The sequence below is a fragment of the Monodelphis domestica genome, chromosome 5, assembly GCF_027887165.1.
Source record: "Monodelphis domestica isolate mMonDom1 chromosome 5, mMonDom1.pri, whole genome shotgun sequence".
Lineage (NCBI taxonomy): Eukaryota > Metazoa > Chordata > Mammalia > Didelphimorphia > Didelphidae > Monodelphis > Monodelphis domestica.
This window is the reverse complement of record NC_077231.1, coordinates 191,571,548-191,590,653: the sequence shown is the minus strand read 5'-3', so window position 1 is coordinate 191,590,653 and position 19,106 is coordinate 191,571,548.

Genomic DNA, 19,106 nt, shown 5'->3' with positions numbered 1-19,106 from the left:
AACTCTAAAAGCTACTGACCACCCCCTGAGCAGTGATAAGCAAATTTAAATACTGCAATTGACTCCTGTAATGTGGAGGAAGGGACAGGAAGTGATGTGGGAAAAGGACTATAAATGTCCTGAATTTTCTGTCCATCAGAGTCTTCAGCCTTAATCATGGACTTAAAGGATCTTGGACTAGAACTGTGACTTGGAGTTATGACTTGGCACTTGTAATGAATAAAATTTAGGGGAGAGGGGGAGACTGAGGCAGGTAGAAATTAGTTTCTCTCTGCAAGGAATATATATTTTTTAGAGGTTTATTAAAGGTTAAAGATTAAGAATATACAAGTAAGAAACATGTGCCTAGGCCAGAGGCCTAGAAAAAATAACCTCACATCATGGAAGAGACGCCTCTGCTCCAAACGGAAGTCCAAAAAGGGGGCCCGAGCCCTTCAAAAGCCTTTGCTTAAATATCTTCTCGATCTCGGCCCAGGTGAGATTACAAGGCATTCTGGGGAAGTGGAGCAAAGGCTCATGGGGATTGTAGTCCTGTATTCGAGTCTATTTTTTACATCCCCCCGTGTGATCATTTGTGGAAAAATTAATTTTTCCCCAAAAGGATCATGAAAACAAAATCAACTTAAAAGATTACAATAGTGTGAGGATAAGAGAAAAAAGAATAAAACCAATAATTTCTGAACACATTGACAAAAAGCCGTTAGGGGGCAGTCCCCTTTGGCATAAAAGTATACATACAAATAAATGTTCAATCAACCACACCCAAAGTTCAATTTTGTGCAACTTGTGGTCTGGAGGCTTCTTCATGGTGGCTTCTCCAACAGTTCAGTTTCTGAATTCAGGGAAGTAGCATCTTCTTTACCTAAAATTCTTCTCAAAAAGAATTTAAACTTTGCAATTTGAATAATGATATTTTTTACATTCCCCCGTGTTGTGGGTGATTGAAAGATTCAGAATCAGTTAGGGATGCATGGCTGAGGTATGAGGTATATGAATCAATTGGCAAGAGATATGCAAGGCTTTCTCACCAAAAAATGAGATCCATTTCCTCTTTGTATCTGGCCATGATCACTGTGAGTAGAAGGCAAATGAATTGAACAAGGTTAACAATTTTTTCATCTTTAAAAATACAGTAGTACAACTATGTAGATATCAAAATCCCCAAAATTCTCAATAGCCCAATTAATTACAATAGCAAACAAACACACTTTCATATTTCACATAAGTTGCTGTATGACATTTTAAAGCCTACGAATTGATGGACATTTGTCACAATTTTTACAAATGTAGCAATCCTTCAACCTTGGTATTTAAACATATTTTAAAACAAAGTAAAACTCATCTTGGGTTTAGAACATAATCAAGAAATCTATATATCATCCTGGTAGAAGTAAAATAGTGAGCTGAAGAGCATAAATAAAGGGGTGCTCCTTGTTCTTGGAGGCTTTTCCCAAGGGTACAAATGCCCTGAAATTAACTGCCCAACTTCCATTCGCATGTGGGAAGGTTGGGGGTTATAAAATACATTTCACTTCAGCTACTAGAATGGGCCTTACCTCGTGGTAGGGGCAGGCAAAAATAACCAGACTGTTAAAAAAAAATTCCAAAATCATATTTAAAAAACCCTTAAAATCAAATCATTTGAGGTATTTAGCACATTAAAATCCCAAAGGTTGTTAATACAATTATAACCAGTTCTGAAGTCCATCTATCCTCAGCAAAATAGAGAAAAGCTGTTTTTTCATATATGGGCTTATTCACAATATTTTTTCAACAGTTATAGGGGAAAAACAACAGAATTTAAACAAACACAGTACATTCAAAATACATTCAATCAACCTTCAGTTCAAGCAGAATAATATTGAATCCAGTAATATATGAACTTAAAATCACAAAGTTAAACCTTAAACAAAACAATGCAATAGAATACAGATAATTTTATAAACCATTAGAGTCTGAAATGCCTTAGAATATAGCCTTTAGCCTCTTCAAAGTTCCTTGGGGTTTTTTTTTTGTTTGTTTGTTTTTATTTATCCATTTAAATGTCTATTGTCCGAAGGTAGAGTAGTAAAGGCTAGGCTATGGGGTTCAAGGGCTCCGTCCAGGGCCCCATGGCTGGGAAGCATGGGAGGCCAGATTTTAGCTAGAGACCTCCGGTCTCTGGGCCTGGCTTCCAGTTCGCTGGGCCACCCATTTTCCTCCCCAAAGTTAAAGTTGAATCTTTGGGCTGAGTCTGCTCCCAGACAGGCAGGCAAAATCAATGAAATTGCCAGAAGAGTCAAAAATCCTTTTAAACAGCCCATTGCTTTTTAGGTTTCTGTTTGAAAAGTCTGTTTCTTCTCTCTAGTCTTTTCTATCTTTCCCCTCTCTGATCCCCCTGTGGCCAATACCCCCAGCCACGTGGAGGCTTAGCCTAAGGGAAAATCTCCTTTCCCTCTGGTCTCTCCCCTCCGCCCACGTGGCCAATACTGTTACCAGCTGGTCGCAATGAGTCCTGAGCGATCTGCTCCAAGGATCTGGGTGATGAGCCGGCTGGGTCGGGCTCCTGGGTCTGGGGCACAGAAATAGGCAGGCAGCGGCTGGTGAGAGGCCAGGAGCAGGAGCGGCTGCGGGGGTGGGCAAGGCCGGGACCAGGTACCAGGTGAGGATGATCAGGGCTGCAGGCTGCAGGCAGGAAGCGGCGGGGCCGAGCCAGGTGGGGTGGGCAGCAGGTCCGGAGCCTGTAGCAGCTTTGCGAGGGTAGAAAACCTTGGCCAAGAGAGATATGGCTCAAAAAAAAAATTTCTAGGTACTAGCTATTAAAACTGAATTTAAGATCAGAAAAGAAATCAGAAGACTGAAAGTTCTTTTTCCCATTAGGTCGCCATAACTGTAATGAATAAAATTTAGGGGAGAGGGGGAGACTGAGGCAGGTAGAAATTAGTTTCTCTCTGCAAGGAATATATATTTTTTAGAGGTTTATTAAAGGTTAAAGATTTAGAATATACAAGTAAGAAACATGTGCCTAGGCCAGAGGCCTAGAAAAAATAACCTCACATCATGGAAGAGACGCCTCTGCTCCAAACGGAAGTCCAAAAAGGGGGCCCGAGCCCTTCAAAAGCCTTTGCTTAAATATCTTCTCGATCTCGGCCCAGGTGAGATTACAAGGCATTCTGGGGAAGTGGAGCAAAGGCTCATGGGGATTGTAGTCCTGTATTCGAGTCTATTTTTTACACACTTCAACCTGGTACTCTGGTTCTTGAACTGCTTCGGTAAGACTGCTTCTGGATCTTCTTTGAAGCTTCTCTTGGGTGAGTGAGAAGCTAACCTTCCTTTCCTGACTTCTGGAGAGATTAGTTCCAGAGAGGCCTTCTCCTCTTGGAGGAAGCCTTGTGGGTGGAACCCCTGTTTAATTCACCACCAAGTCCTCTGGCTGAGGATTAAGAAGCCCTCCTGAACTGACCTGGGGGCTGAAGCAACATTTAGAGTGATAGGCTAGACATCTTCTCTAGCCTCTTTTATATTTCTCTACTTTTACTCCTTCCATCTTTTTGTAAATAAAACTACTAAAAATCATTTTGGCTTGAGCTATAATATTTTTAAATCAGTGACCACAGCATTATCTTAAAATTCTCATATATTTAGTCAAACCCTAAATTCTAATTCCTTACAATGTGAATTTTAAAACTACTCCACCCTACTCATACCATACTTTAGAAGACCTAATCTAGCTATTTCCTGATTAGTAACAATGGAGATACTTGATTTAACAAAATCAGTTCTTGGGAACTCTACTGTGCTTCACCCTACTTAGTTCAACAAGGTCAAGAATGTCTATACCATACTCAAGGATTAAGTATCTGAGGAAATGGCCTTCAACAGACATGTGCAGAAACAGCAGACAGACCCCTGGGCTGTCCTAAGTCAAGCTAAGCTATCATTGGTATAGATGAGATTCAGGAAAGTGATGTAAAACCATCTATATAAGGCACATCACTTCCTCTGCTTTCCCTCTTTCCCCAGAGAGGTGACTTGGGCTGGCAGCATGCTAAGCATTCTGACATCTTGGCATGGTGGCAGCTATTTGTCTGGGTTTGGCGGTGAGTTTGCCCTTGAGCTGATTCAGGTTCAAGCATCTTGGATGAGCCCTTTTTGGAGTTCAGGCTGATTCCTTCCTCCTTCTTCTCCAAACCCTTACCTTCCTAGAGCCTCTGGTCTTCCTCCCAGCACTAGCCAGGCAGGAGAAATCCTACACCCTTTCCTTCTTCCTTTTTCTTAATTTCTTTCCACTATATCAATTAAATCACCATAAATTTCCAGCTGACTTGGTTATATTTTTTTTAATATTTGGGATATCCATGATGACCAAATAATTAACATAGTTTAGGTCACAATGCTAAAATTAGCCTTTACAACACTACACACTAGTTAGTTAATATAAATTAAGTAAGAATATAAGGGCCTTTCTATTAAAAGAAAGTGATGCATCATTTGTTATAACCCATTAGGGTGAGTGTGCCTTTTCTATATAAGGATAAGAAACAGGTCTGTGATTTTACCACTATAAAAATTCCCATATTAGAAAACTCCCTCTATCAGTATAGACCAACAATTTCTTTGCAACTGAAAGACTTATAAATTAGCTTAGAGGCTTGAAAGACTAACTTTGTGGTTGACCCAGCCTAGAACAGTCAGTGTTAGTGGCAAGACCTGAATCCAGCTGTGTCTAGCTCCAAGACCCATCATCTATCCATTGAACCGTATTACCTTTCTTCCTCTATGTAATGATGTGATAGTGAACAATCCTTCAAAAAGTCCTAGTCTAATTTCTTATGATTGAGTTGATGAATCTGAGTGATCAAAGATTATAAGAGTGGAAGAGAATCTCTTTGATGGAAAGCTAAATACCACTCAAATAAATAAATAAATAAATAAATAAATACCCTCAACCACTCCATACCCCCACATAAACCTCCCAATATTTCCCATTTTTCCAATCCTATTTCTTTTCCCAATAAATATTACACCATATACAGGCTGAGCCTGCTTTCTGATGAGATAACCAACCAGACAATCACAGAGACTCATATGAAGTGATGCAAAATGAAGTGAGTAGAACCAGGAGACCATTGTACATGGTAATAGCAATAATGTAAGAGGATTTACTGTGAATGACAAATATCAGTAATATAAGGTTATAAGAGAACCCCAAGTGATTAATGATGAAAAAGGCTGTCTGCCATCATAGAAGTGTTAAGTGTTAATTTTAGTAGGAGTTTGACAAGGTGAGGAGAGCAGTTTGATAAAAACATTGAGTTTAATTTAGAAGAAGTTCTGATAGAAATTTGAAAGGAGGAAAGTGAGATTATTACTCTAATACCTTATGACTATACCTAAAATCCTAATCCTATCTAAATTTTCTAAAAAAAACCTATACTAACTGTCTTTGAGAACAGGTTCTTCTGCCTGGTATACCAGACCTAACTACTACCCACACTGACTACCTAGAAATTTATTCACTAACTACCTACTTACCTAAGCTAATCAATAAGCATTAATCACCTACAACCTCCTAAAACCAGTTTCTCTATTTCAACTGTCAGTAGTAAAACTGCCAGTCATTCCTTGCCTCAGAGACAGACTCCTGCTCTCTCAAAGTCCTGAGGTAAAAACGTGTAAAAATGTCCCCCAGTTGTCAACTGAATTCTTTCTTATATATCTTCTTCATCTCCTGGTAATGGAATCTTCAGCTCTGGTTCACAGAAGCCTGTCAGAACTATTCTACTTAGAAATCCTTCTGTATTCTTTCCTGCCTCTTAAAGAGACAGAGGAAGAGATTAAGAAAATTGATTTAACAGAAGGAACTGATGGAGTCTGAATGCAAAATGAAGAATACCATTATTTTATTTCCTCCATGATTTTTTATTTAGTGTAAGCTATGTGTCTTCTTTCATGATACAATGAACATGGAAATATGTATTGTATGACAACACATGTACAACTTATATTATTTGCCATCTTAGGGTGTGAGAAAGGCTGGGAGCAAGAGAGAAAACACCAATTGCAAAATGTCAGAAAATGATTATTAAAAATTTTATTACCATATAACCTGGAACAAAAGAAAGGAATTTGAACTGTCTTTTGTTATTTTACTTGAACTTCATGATAATGCTATATGATAGACCTCTTGTGTGTTATTATCTGTTCTTTACAGATAAAGAAACTGATTGTAATGAAATATTATTGTTATAAGAGACAGATGATTTCAGAAACCTACATTTGAAAAACCTACATGAATTGATGTATAGTCAAGTGGAAACCAGAACACTGTATATAGTAACAAAAATATTGTATGATAAACAGTTGGGAATTATTTAAGTATTCTTAGCAATACAGTGATCCAAGACAATCTCTAAGGAATCATGAAGAAAAATGCCATTATCTTCCAGAGCACAAACTGATGGAATAGGAATGCAGACAAAAACATATGATATTTTACTTTCTTTCTTCATTTTCTTTGTTTGAATTCTCTCCCACAAGATGACTAATATAGAAAACTTTTATAGTATTGCACATGTAAAATCTATATCAGCTTGCAGGCTGTCTCAAAGGAGGGGGCAGGGAGAGAGTCTTAACTTTATTTAAAGTCACTGTTCTTTCTACTCCACTTAAAGCTATTTAGTTCCTTGTTCAGGTATAGTAAAAAAGAATGTAGCACTTGAAGTCAGGAAAGAATTGGTTTTGAATTCTGCCTCTAGCACTTAATAGCTGTATCCACATGAACAAGTAAGTGAAGGCAATGAATGTGGCATCGATCCAATACTGAGACTTGGCTGCAAATAATTGATGATATAAGGGAAATAGGGAATTAAAGACAGGAGAAGAGTATATAGATGAAATGGCTCAACAAGGAGTCAAAAAGGGAACAAGAGGAGAGAATGGCCAGTAAAAGGAAATAATTTTCTTTGTACTCCCACTACTTAGCACAGTTCCCGACATGGGGTAGGTGCTTAATAATATTTTTTTATTTGGTTTGACTTATTTTGCTATCCTCCCTGTCAAGGTAATCATGATAGTTTTTTTAAAGTTCTTACCTTCCATCTTAGAACCAATAATGTGTATTGGGTCCAAAGCAGAAGTGTGGCAAAGGCTAGGCAATTGGGTTTAGTGGCTTGCTGAGGGTTATACAGCTAGGAAGTGTCTAAGATCATATTCCTGCCCCTAATCATAATAGTTTTAAAAAGCTACATTTCCATATATAGTCCTTTAACTCTTAAGAACTGTTTTATCACCCTGAATGTACTAACCCTCTCAGAGGTATCATCAGAGCCCAATTCAACAGTGTTTCAAGGTTTCTGCCAGACATTTCAGCTACTATAAGTTTAAGAGCACACTAAATTCTTGCTACACATCCACCTGGCTGGCATTATACTTTTTCTCTAATTTTCACCCATGGAAAAGACTGCAGGTTGGACTTTGAAGGGTTAATATTGTTGTTGGTGTTATTATCAGCAGCAGAAGCATTATCTTCTTAAGTCAGTGTAATAATTTGACCCAACAAGAAGTGGCTCCCTAGGATTTTAGTGAGTATGTATGCCATCTGTACCCTGACAATCTTCCAAGATTTCTAGTCAGTAAGAAAGCATAACTGGTACAGGTTAACAGTTAAAGGCACTTGAATCATAACCTGTTCCCACATAAATTGGGCAATAAACTTCATTTTCCATTTACCTTTTTATTTCGTCCCTTTTGGAAAATGGCAAGACCAATTTCTAGGCATTTCTACACCACCAGATATTGTAAAAAAAACCCTACAACATTGAAGATATGATTTGCTAATTATGTCTAATGAATTATGCATTTCCAAATGCTACTAGGATGACCATATGCATACTTGTGTATAAGGAGTCTCATAATGATTAAAAACACCTTCATGTGCATAAATGAGAGCCATGATGAAGAAAACACAATTAGAACTTTACATTATTCTTTACCTGAAAGATCATTGTTTTAAAAGTTTATCAAATCAATATCCAAAGTTACCAAGTAAATGCAACTGACTACATACAAAACAGCATAAATATCTTATAGAAAAGATAATATCTTAACATTAGGAAAAAGAATTGGCAAAGTTCTGATGAGAGCAATAACATTCCTAGACTTTTAGGCATAGGAAGGACTGTAAAGAACATGTATTTCCAAACTCTCATTTTATTGGTGAGAAAATGAGGCTCGAAGAAGTTAAGACACTTGCTCAGTGTTACATATGACATGAACAATGTCACAAGCTGGCAAAGCTAGCCCTGGGACCTATGCTTTCTCATTCTCAGCCCAATATTCTCTCTATATCACAATACCAAACACCATTATCAGTCATTGAAGATGCCTAAATAAATTCATTTGTTACAAAGTTAAAATATTTAAAAATAAATTTGTAAATACATGAAGGATCAATGATTGCAATAGCATAATCATTTGATGACTTAGGAGCCAAATCTTAGAGAGTTGACTGTGATTAAATGAAACACTTGGAACTTTCTAGTAAGTATATGAGGTGATCTGAACCCAAGTTTTCCTATTCATTCAATCTGCCTCTCCTTGGTATTGCCTGCACTTTGACATATGATTTGATTATTTAAATGTTTTCCAGATCAAGGAAAAGAAAAATCTCTGGGGCATAAAAATAACAGAAATCTTCAAGAGAATAAGTATGTTTGGGCCAAAGGATATGAGAATAAGGTAGCTAATACAATATTTATCTCCTTGAGAGCCATAGTTTCGTGTGAAGGATAAATAGTTTTGTTACCATTACATATCACATTAAGTTAATTTCTATATTTTCAAAGGACTACATTGAGTTTGAAGATGGAAGATTTCATCAGTGTAGGAATTCCTTCCAATGAAATAAACTGAAACTCTGCTATGATCTAGAATGTTATCTTTGAAAGTTGCTATACTAAAAAAAAATCATTTTGATGAGATTCTCTGAACTTAGCTAAGCAGATTTTAAGATGGCAAATAGTACACAATCAGAACTCGTATTTGAGATCTTTGATTGCTAAACTTTTTATTGAGATTATAGAAATCAGGGGAAATCATTAACATTTTAATTTATATTTTTATTTTATTATATATTTTATTTATATTCATTTGAGATACAAATATCCAGAGGCCAAATATTTGGGGGAGGATGATTTAATATTATTGCTTTGGGATTTTTTAAGGTAAAAAACCCAAATACTGAATAATTATTTGTGGAAAGACCAGAATTTACAGATTTATGTTGATGAATGGCCATAAGTTTTGCCTTAGTCTTGATTCATCCTTACATACAGTAGTATAGAGTCCAGTTATGTAGTATCAGTTACACTGAATACCTTATCATCTTGTGGTAAATATGTCAGTACTCTGGACAGGGACAGAGATGATGTTGAAAGCAGTGACCTGAGTGTGCCCTAAAGCAAAGGATAGTAAAAAGCATCTTGAGATAAGTTGCCACTATTATGGCTAAACATGGACAACATGTAATGACTCAAATAAGGAGAAGGAAGATGGCACCTTCTTGTGGCAAAAGTCTTGAGATATCATGGAACATTACAACAGGTTATTGTGTAGTCATTTTTCAGTCATGTCCAACTCTTTGTGAGCCCCTCCCGGGTTTTCTTGGTAAAGATATTGGAGTGGTTTGCCCTTTTCTTCTCTGGCTCACTTCATAGATGAGGAAACTGAGGCAAACATAATTAAGTGACTTTCCCAGGGTCACACAGTAAATATCTGAGGTTGAATTCTAACTCAGGAAGAGGAATCTTCTTGACCCCATGGGCCTTCATCTACTACTGTACCTTCTAATTGCCAGCCTTAAAACTAAGATCCAGATGATCTTCTATTATTTTGTAAAATGTAGGTGCATGTCAGAGTTTTGGGAGCCCTACCTGAAGTCAGTGTGTTTTTTAGGAAACTGAAGGTAGTCAGGGGACCTGTCTTTTTTATATTCATATTTTTTCCTCCCTGAGCACAGTGTACTAGTCCATCTTTGGTACTTTCTCAAAGATGGGCCAGTCTTCAGTTGTCAGGTAAGTTCATTGTATTAAAGACTTTCTGAGAAAATCTTGGCTATATCTTGACTCAGCACTTGGCTGAGACTCCCATATCAATCCCACAGATAAGTTGAGAGCCTCATATATAACAGAATGGATTTGGAAATATATCTAAGAAGTATAAATGATATGATAGGTATGTTTGTATTATTATAATCTTGGAATACAATGTTTATTTTATTAAATGCTTATATAATTTTCAATGCTAATTTTTCACTGAACTTTTAATAATAATAATGATAATAATAATAATAGTCATCCTTGTATATTTTTGGCTTGGTGTATTTCTCTTCCATTGATTTGAGGCTTTGTAACTCCTGTAAATCAATGCTTGCTGCCAACATCTATTCATTTTTAACTTATAGGAATGTCTTCATTTCTTCCAGTGCTCAACCAAGGAAGGCAACAACTGATGTTCAGTCAAGGTACTAATTTTTTTTTAATCTTTTTTTTTTAATTTTTAAACATTATTTTATTTGGTCGTTTTCATACATAATTCACTGGAAACAAAGATCATTTTCTTTTCCTCCCCTCCCCCCTCCCCTGCCTTTCCCTCTCCCATAGCCGATGCATGATTCCACTGGTTATCACATGTGTTCTTGACTTGAACCCATTTCCCTGTTGTTGGAATTTGCATTATAGTGTTCATTTAGAGTCTCTCCTCTGTCTTATCTCCTCCAACCCTGTAGTCAAGTAGTTGCTTTTCATCAGTGTTTTTACTCCCACAGTTTATCCTCTGCTTGTGGGTAGTATTTTTTAGATCCCTGCAGATTGTTCAGGGACATTGCATTGATACTAATGGAGAAGTCCATCACCTTTGATTGTATCAGTACCTGTGTACAATGTTTTCCTGGTTCTGCTCCTTTCGCTCTGCATCACTTCCTGGAGGTTGTTCCAGTCTCTATGGAATTTCTCCACTTTATTATTCCTTTTAGCACAATAGTATTCCATCACCAACATATACCACAATTTGTTCAGCCATTCTCCAATTGAAGGGCATCCCCTCATTTTCCAATTTTTGGCCACCACAAAGAGCGCAGCTATGAATATTTTTGTACAAGTCTTTTTGTCCATTATCTCTTTGGGGTACAGACCCAGCAGTGCTATGACTGGATCAAAGGGCAGACATTCTTTTATCGCCCTTTGGGCATAGTTCCAAATTGCCCTCCAGAATGGTTGGATCAATTCAAAACTCCACCAGCAATGAATTAATGTCCCTACTTTGCCACATCCCCTCCAGCATTCATTACTTTCCATAGCTGTCATGTTAGCCAATCTGCTAGGTGTGAGATGATACCTCAGAGTTGTTTTGATTTGCATCTCTTTGATTATAAGAGATGTAGAGCCCTTTTTCATGTGCTTATTAATAGTTTTGATTTCTTTGGCTGCGAACTGCCTGTTCATGTCCCTTGCCCATTTGTCAATTGGAGAATGGCTTGATTTTTTGTACAATTGATTTAGTTCTTTATAAATTTGAGTAATTAAACCTTTGTCAGAGGTTTTTATGAAGATTGTTTCCCAATTTGTTGCTACCCTTCTGATTTTGGTTACATTGGTTTTGTTTGTACAAAAACTTTTTAATTTGATGTAATCCAGATTATTTATTTTGCATTTTGTAACTCTTTCTAATTCTTGCTTGGTTTTGAAGTATTTCCCTTCCCAAAGGTCTGACATGTATACTATTCTGTGTTCGCCTAATTTTCTTATAGTTTCCTTCTTTATGTTCAAGTCATTCACCCATTTTGAATTTATCTTGGTGTAGGGTGTGAGGTGTTGATCTAAACCTCATCTTTCCCACACTGTCCTCCAATTTTCCCAGCAGTTTTTATGAAATAGTGGATTTTTGTCCCAAAAGCTGGGATCTTTGGGTTTGTCATATACTGTCTTGCTGAGGTTGCTTGCCCCCAGTCTATTCCACTGATCCTCCTTTCTGTCTCTTAGCCAGTACCAAATTGTTTTGATGACCGCTGCTTTGTAATATAGTCTGAGATCTGGGACTGCAAGACCCCCTTCCTTTGTATTTTTTTTCATTATTTCCCTGGATATCCTTGATCTTTTGTTCTTCCAAATGAACTTTGTTATGTTTTTTTCAGTAAAAAAAAATTTTGGAAGTTCCATGGGTATAGCACTAAATAGATAGATGAGTTTGGGTAGGATGGCCATTTTTATTATATTGGCTCATCCTACCCATGAGTAGTTAATGTTCTTCCAATTGTTCAAGTCTAGTTTTAGTTGTGTGGAAAGTGTTTTGTAGTTGTGTTCATATAGATCCTGTGTTTGTCTCAAGAGATAGATTCCTAAGTATTTTATTTTGTCTAAGGTAATTTTGAATGGGATTTCTCTTTCTAGTTCTTGCTGCTGAGCTGTGTTGGAATTATATAGAAATGCTGATGACTTGTATGGGTTTATTTTGTATCCTGCAACTTTGCTAAAGTTGTTGATTATTTCGATTAGCTTTTTGGTTGAATCTCTAGGATTCTTTAAGTAGACCATCATGTCATCTGCAAAGAGCGATAATTTGGTCTCCTCCTTGCCTATTTTAATGCCTTCAATTTCTTTTTCTTCTCTAATAGCTACTGCTAGTGTTTCTTATACAATGTCAAATAATAGAGGTGATAATGGGCATCCTTGTTTCACTCCTGATCTTAATGGGAATGGATTTAGTTTATCCCCATTGCAGATGATATTAGCTGATGGTTTTAGATATATACTGTTTATTATTTTTAGGAATGACCCTTCTATTCCTATGCTTTCTAGTGTTTTTAATAGGAATGGGTGTTGTATTTTATCAAAGGCTTTTTCTGCATCTATTGAGATAATCAGGTGGTTCTTGCTGGTTTGCTTGTTGATGTGGTCAATTATGTGGATAGTTTTCCTAATGTTGAACCAGCCCTGCATCCCTGGTATAAATCCTACTTGATCATGGTGGATGACCCTTCTGATCACTTGCTGGAGTCTTTTTGCTAGTATCCTATTTAAGATTTTTGCATCTGTATTCATTAGGGAGATTGGTCTATAATTTTCTTTCTCTGTTTTTGGCCTGCCTGGCTTTGGAATTAGTACCATGTTTGTGTCATAAAAGGAGTTTGGTAGAACTTCCTCTTTGCTTATTACATCAAATAGTTTGTATAGTATTGGGATTAACTGTTCTCTGAATGTTTGATAGAATTCACTGGTGAATCCATCAGGCCCTGGGGATTTTTTCTTAGGAAGTTCTTTGATGGCTTGATGGATTTCAATTTCTGATATGGGATTATTTAAGAATTCTATTTCCTCTTCTGTTAGTCTAGGCAGTTTGTATTTTTGTATATATTCATCCATTTCTCCTAAATTGGTGTATTTATTGCCATATAATTGGGCAAAGTAATTTCTAATGATTGCCTTAATTTCCTCCTCATTGGAGGTGCTGTCCCCCTTTTCATCTTTAATGCTGTGAATTTGCCTTTCTTCTTTCCTTTTTTAAATTAGATTAACCAGTACTTTGTCTATTTTGTCTGTTTTTTCAAAGTACCAGCTTCTAGTCTTGTTTATTAGCTTAATAGTTCTGTCACTTTCGATTTTATTAATTTCTCCCTTAATTTTTAGGATCTCTAGTATGGTTTTCTTCTGGGGGGGTTTAATTTGTTCATTCTCAAGTTTTTTGATTTGCATTTCCAATTCCTTGATCTCTGTCCTCACTAATTTGTTAATATATGCACTCAGGGATATGAATTTTCCTCTAAGTACTGCCTTGGCTGCATCCCATAAGGTTTGAAAGGATGTTTCGCCATTGTCATTTTCTTCAACGAAATTGTTAATTTTTTCTATGATTTGTTCTCTAACTATCTGATTTTGGAGTATCATGTTATTTAATTTCCAATTAATTTTTGATTTGGGTCTCCATGTACCCTTGCCGATCAATATTTTTATTGCCTTGTGATCTGAAAAGGCTGAAGTTATTATTTCTGCTTTTCTGCATTTGAGTGCCATGTTTCTATGACCTAGTGTATGATCTATTTTTGTGAATGTGCCATGTGGTGCTGAAAAGAAGGTGTATTCTTTTTTGTCCCTATTTATTTTTCTCCATATGTCTATTAACTCTAATTTTTCTAAGATTTCATTCACCTCTTTTACCTCTTTCTTGTTTATTTTTTGGTTTGATTTATCTAAATTTGATAGTGGTTGGTTCAAGTCTCCCACTAATATGGTTTTACTGTCTATTTCCTCCTTCAATTCTCCTAGTTTCTCTATTAAAAATTTGGATGCTATACCATTTGGTGCATACATGTTGATTAGTGATATTTCCTCATTGTTTATACTCCTTTTTAGCAGAATATATTTACCTTCCCTATGCCTTTTGATCAGGTCTATTAGTGCTTTGGCTTTGTCAGATATCATGATTGCAACTCCTGCCTTCTTTCTATCAGTTGAGGCCCAAAAGGTCTTACTCCAACCTTTAATTCTAACCTTGTGAGTGTCAACCCGTCTCATATGTGTTTCTTGAAGACAACATATGGTAGGGTTTTGGGTTCTAATCCAATCTGCTATTTGTCTACGTTTTATGGGTGAGTTCATCCCATTCACGTTCCAAGTTATGATTGTCATTTGTGGATTCACTGGCATTTTGATATCTTCCCCTAGTTCACCTTTCTTCTTTAGCTTTCTCCTTTTGAACCAGTGATTTACTTTAGGTCAGTCCCCCTAGTCCCCTCCCTTGAGATGCTTCCCTTTCTAGCCCCTCCTTTTTTATGCTCCCTTCCCCTCCCCCCTCTCCTTCCCTCCCTTTTTATACTCCCTCCCTCCTCCCCCTCCTTAATTTTCCTTTCTTTCTTGCCCTAATGGATAAGATAGAATTCAGGATCCCACTGGATCTAGATGCTCTTCCCTCTCAGATTTCCTTTCACTGAGAGTAAGGTTTAAGTAATTCCACTTCACGCTCTCTTCCTCTCCTTCTCATATGAGAGTTCTTCCCCTCCCCTTCCCATGTGTATCTTTATATGGGAAAGATTATTCTATTGAGTCCCCCCCCATTTCTTGAAGTTAATCTTAGTATTATCGATGGTTCCCCCCTCCCTTTTCCTTTCTTTGCACCCACTTTCCCCAAATCTTCTTAATGCCCCAATCTTTCCCTATGCATGTTTCTTCTAACTACTCTTATGATGCTATAATTTGTGAGAGTTACACAAAACATTTTCCCCACATATTAATATATATAATTTGATGTAAATGTAGTCCTTATAAAAGAGAGTTTGACTTTCTTAAGAAAGGTTCTACATTCCCTCATTTTGTGGCCCTTCTTCTCACAGAAGTGGCAAGTAATGGATTGATAATTGGATTTCTGGAGAGAGGCAATTGTTGTTGATTCATTATCATGCCCACTTTCTAATTTAGTTATCCTATCTATTAAATATCTCATTTTTTTCTTCATTTCCTCCATGTCATCATTATTTTCTTCCTCCTTTTCTTTGTTTCCCTTTAAAACATATATAGCTGTTTTTCGCAATTCTTCAAGGTCCATATCTGACCATCTTGGGCATTGTGTTCTAAAATAATTCTTAATTGCTTTGCAAGAGTTATTTACAAAGATCCTTCTAACTTGTCTTAAGCCAATCTCTTTAGTTAGATCCCAATTTAAGTATCTGTCCCCAAACTCGATTATTCTATCCATAAATCTGGAGGGTGATTCTTCTTCCTTTTGTTTAATTTTTTCCAGTTCCATCCACTTATCTGTACTGTCTGCACATTCCTTCATTGCCGTGAGGATGGCCTCTCTACAATGGTATAGTTGTAGATAATCCTCAGGATTGTTATAGTACCATTCGGGATCCTGAGATGGCCAATGTGCTGCATTATGCCCCTGGGTTTTGTTGACATGAGCAATTATTTTATTTTTTTCACGTTCACTTAAAAAAGCCTGTAGTAAGTTCTCAACGTCCTTGTAAGACGGATTATACTGAAAAAATATGTCTCCCATCTTTTTTGTTACTAGAAAAGGATCTTGTTCATATGTGGGGATATTTCGTGTAAATTCATTTATTTCTTGGGGAGTAAATGGTATCCTATGTCTTAAAGTCACCACATCCCCATTCCGTCCTATTTCAGGTACTTCTCTTAGAGGAAACAGACCTCTAGTTGAATTTTGTACCTGTGGGTCAGTTTGACAAGGACAGGTTTCTCTAGGAGGACAAGATCTCCTTTGCGTTGGAATTTGGTTTTCTGTAGGAGAGGGAACATGAGAAACTGGGATTGCAGGGGAAAGGTTTTGGGGATTAAATTCAGTCAAGATTTGCACTGCACGAGAGAAGCAGTCTGTTAACTGGGCTATAGGGAAGGTGTTTTCCATCTCTATTTCAGGGAAGGAAATTTCCTTATTCAAAGGTTCAGAAACAGGTCTGTTTCTGGTAGAGTGGTTGTTTGCCAATTGATCCTGTAAGAAACATTTTAGATCTTCTAATTGGGCTTGCATTTTATTCTCAATTTTTTCTATTTTATCCTCAATATTTTCTATTTTATCCTCAATATTTTCTACTTTATCCTCAATATTTTCTATTTTATCCTCAATTTTTTTTTATTTTAGCATCTCTAAATATAGTATTGAGGAGTACAAAAATGACAGTACCTATTAAAATAAAAATTTGGAGGTATCCTGCATTCCTCAATGCCCCTAATTCTTCAGCTGCCATATAATTGTCAAACTGACCCACAGGTACAAAATTCAACTAGAGGTCTGTTGCCAAGATCCTTTATTTTTCCATTGCCCTCATCACTTTTACTTTGTGGATTTCTTTCAAGGGCCCATTCTTTAAATTATCTATGTATATGCTATCTTAGAATCTCACCCTCTGATCGCCTCTTTCATATAATTGTATTATATGCAGCTATAATTAATAATAATAACTCATGTAGATATAATACTTTATAGTTTGTAAAGTACTTCATATATGTGATTTTATTTGATCCTCACAATAATTCTATATGGAAAGGTCTACAGGTATTTTTATCATCCCATTTTATAGATGATGAAAACAAGGCTCATTGAGGTTGGGGAACTTGCCAATGACCATACAATGAAGCTTCAGAATTGAATCTGAATACAGCTCTCTGAACTCTAAGCTCATTGCACTTTCCACTAAACAATGCTGCCTCCCAATAAGTAATTGAATCAAAGCATGAATATGATGAGCTAGGCATTGATTGCAAAGAGGGTTAATGTCGCTTAAAATTCAGTGCTTTTTTATCCTTCTTAGTTCTTAATTATCTGCTTTGGGCAGATATGTATTTGTAAACTTGGTTTTTAAGACTGTCATGACACAAAAAAACTCAGGTCCATCTTGGGGATTTCTTTCATTCAAACTTCCCATCTATAAAACCTGGGGTAGTGCCTTCTGTCAATATACTGAGGCTGGTTTCCTTCTTTCAAGCATGTAGTTTTTCATATATGCTAGAGATGGTTCTGTAAAAGAGGAAATACAAGTTTTTATAAAACAATGAACAACCATTAATTCTAAAGACATCTGTAAATCCTCAGGGTCACTTCTAGTCCAGATTATGGGTGACTTCTGCATGAAACTTACCTTTCCCTTTTTTCCTTCTGCTATTATATTATCAATGACTTGGATAAAGGCACAGATGGCATTCTCATCAAATTTGCAGATGGCATAAAACACAGAGGGAGAGCTAACATACTGTATGATAAAGTCTGGATACAGAAAGATCTTGACAGCCTAGTGGACTGGGTTGAATCTAATAAAATGAAATTCAGTAGAGATTGATATTAAACCTCGTACGTGTCTATATAAAATCAATTTCAAAAGTATAAGGGGGGAACCATACATAGACCATAGTTTCTCTGAAAAACATTTAGCATTTTTATTGGACCTCAAACTTACTTCGAGTCAGCAATGTGATGTTATATATCCAGACACATCTCTCTCTGTGTCATTTGGATATGTAGGTGTGTTGAGAGAGAGAGAGAGACAGAGAGAGAGAGAGAGACAGAGAGAGAGACAGAGAGAGAGAGAGAGAGAGAGAGACAGAGAGACAGAGAGACAGAGAGACAGAGACAGAGAGACAGAGAGAGAGAAAGGGAGAGAGAGAGAGAGAGAGAGAGAGAGAGAGAGAGAGAGAGAGAGAGAGAGAGAGAGAGAGAGAGAGAGAGAAAGGGAGAGAGAGAGAGAGAGAGAGAGAGAGAGAGAGAGAGAGAGAGAGAGAGAGAGAGAGAGAGAGAGAGAGAAAGAGAGATTCAGAGCACTACTCTTATCTCCAGGGCACCAGAGAAACCCAGAGGCATTATGTTACTCTTGGAAATTGGTGGGGAAGTAATTTTTAAAAAAAGTAAATAGGGTGGTAAAAGTTTAGACTAGTGGGTATAATAAACTTCTTAATTCACAATTTTTAAGTATAAGGATAATTTTGTTTTACTTCCTAACTCAAGAAAGTGGCCATGATTAAAAGATTTTATTCTGTGTTGTCATTTTGGTCATGTCTGACTCTTCTGACCCAATTTGGGGGTTTCTTGACAAAGATACTGAAGTTGCTTGCCATTTTCTTCTCCAGTTCATCTTATAGATGAGGAAACTGACACAAATAAGGTTACAAGACTTGCCCAGAGTCACACAACTAGTAAGTGTCTGAGGTCATATTTCAATTCAGGTCTTCCTTGACTCCAAGCTCGGCGCTCTGTCTTCTGTACAACTTAGCAGCCCCAAAAGATTTTATAAACCCCTGTAAATGTAAATTATCATTATTAAAATATTATTACATTATTTTTCACAACTATTAGTAGAAAAGATAATATTGAGTTGTAAGTAGAGAGATAGTCTCAGGTGAGGGAGACCTGAATTCAAAAACCTGCTTTGACATACAGACTACATGACTCTGGGCCAGTCACTTAACTTCTAGGTATTTTAGGCAACTCTCTATGATTGTAAATTACAAAAAAAAAAACAATTACTGACCTACATTGGTAAAGAAAACATCCAAATCTGGCAGTTCCCTATTCCAATAAAATCACAGGTTTATGTTTATTATTCTTATCAAAATAACATATAT